Here is a 2,248-nt window from a genome sequence, read left to right on the forward strand (position 1 = left end):
GTAGATTTTCAACAAAATTTCCATTATCATAAGTATTTACTATATATCTATCAATCAATCTATCTATATATTTACCAATCTACCAATCAATATATGAATCTATTTATATTTTCTATCTTTTCTATCAACAAATTAATTAAAAATAACTTTAGCAATATCAGACCCTGTAAAATCTTTCAGTGTTCCCACTCCCAACTTGATATAAAGTAATTTAAGGGTTAATGTTTCCAGTTTAAGTGAATTTTTGCTCTTAAAAGTGCCATAACTTTAGTCACATCCGAATAAGTTGCAATAAAGTTAATTGTTTACATGCAACATTTATCCAAAAATTACCTATATTCTACATATAAAATTAGAGTTTAACAAAAATATCCATGTGTATATAGTTTATGTGATCTTTGATATATCAGTCAATAAGTTTGTAGGATTTTACCACTAAACATAAATCCTTATGATATTAAGAAAGTAATAACAACCTCTCAATGATACGTGTTAAGATTTCCTAACAATTTGACTCCATTAAATTTGATTTTAACGTCAGTGTTTATTTTACTTAATAAAAATTATTATATTTAATATAGAGGTATCGAACAGTTGTTAATTGCAACAACAAAATTTTTTTATCTATTTTTAATTAATTGAGTTTTTGGCTGACCATAGAACTGTTACGAGTATTGCCAACAATATCGAGTATCGAAAGTTCTCTAAGTTCTTGATTTAGGTTAGGGCTGCAGGATGGCTAATTTAGGACGTGTGCGAGTTAGTATGATCTAAACAATGCGAGATTTGGATTTTTTTGCACCTGCACCATTTTAGCATTTTCAACATGTATCTACCCATTCACTATTTGGGCACATTAGAATTTCCTCATTGAAGCAATTGCCTACTCGCAACATCTTTCTATATAATTTAACACTATTTTTAATGGATCATTCCCAACGAACTTCAAGGGACTATATACGGTTCATGCAGTCTTTGACATCCCAGTCATCGCATTAACAACAACTTGAAAAACTTACTGAAGTCTATGTTAACATAGGTTAATGACTTTCTTTTATTATATTTAATTTATTTTATTATACATAACTTTTTTTATTTTAATTTTTTTTCATCATATATTTTTTTATACTTATTTTTAATCAACTATTTTTATTTAATGTTATTGTACCCTTCGTACTGTTGTGAATGAATTTTTTAAGATCTGTGGTGCTGTAATGAAGGCAGTGAAAATTTTATATTCCACATTATATGAAAATGAATTAATGAATTAATTATGGTGAAAATTTTATATTCAATATTATATGTAAATAAATTAATGCAGCAATAACAAATGTAGTTGTGTTTCTTAAAGTACCTAAAAAAACTATTTTTAGTTGTCAATAAATTGTTAAAGTCTAAAAATTCCCACTTTGCTTCTTAGTATTTTAATATATATTTTTATTTATAAATTGCAACTAAATTTGCATAAAGACAATAAAATTTTAAATATAGATGGAAAATGTTATTTATATAAAAATTAACTTTAATAAAAATGAAACGGAATATGTGTCATTGCAAAATTTTCATGAGCTTTAAAATTTTAATAAACAAAAAACCTAAAAAAACTCAACTTGAGTGCAGCTTCAAATAAAAGTAAAAAGCGTCGAACAATCATAAATGCAGCTATAATGTGATATATGCAAAATAACGACTCAGAGATATACTGCAATAAATTACGAATGCAATAAACTGCAGAAAAACTTCAAATTTGCCAGTAAATTAACTACTCAACCTCAAATCTGAAACTGAATCTGAATCGGAGAGCGAACAAACTTGCAGGCGTGAAACTGTTACGCTATCTGTTAGTTGTTGATACAGGAGGGTCGGTGTCAGTTTCATTCGCAAAGGTTTTAGTGCGTTTCTCGAAGTAACAGCAAACAAGCAAACAAACCAAAACAAAAAGAGCCACATTGAGTAAACAATCGCACAGTTTTAGTTACTGTATCTGTATCTCAAATATCAACACCACAGCATATACTAACCTCATGTGTGTTCACACCGGCAACTGTAGTAGCGACGGTTACAGTAGACAGCGGTACTAGCAACAACTGTGACTTTAGCAGTGACGCACGACGTAAACGCCGACGACGGCTTGCTTTTAATATAAAAATTGACGACAACTCATTTCCGACGTTTAGTCTGCTTTAAAGTGTCCGCGGCGTACTAAGCAATAGCATAGGCTCGAGTACAGTTTTGGCTGGTTTAGAGC

This window comes from Teleopsis dalmanni, chromosome 1 (assembly GCF_002237135.1).
Source record: "Teleopsis dalmanni isolate 2A chromosome 1, ASM223713v2, whole genome shotgun sequence".
In the NCBI taxonomy this organism is placed as follows: domain Eukaryota; kingdom Metazoa; phylum Arthropoda; class Insecta; order Diptera; family Diopsidae; genus Teleopsis; species Teleopsis dalmanni.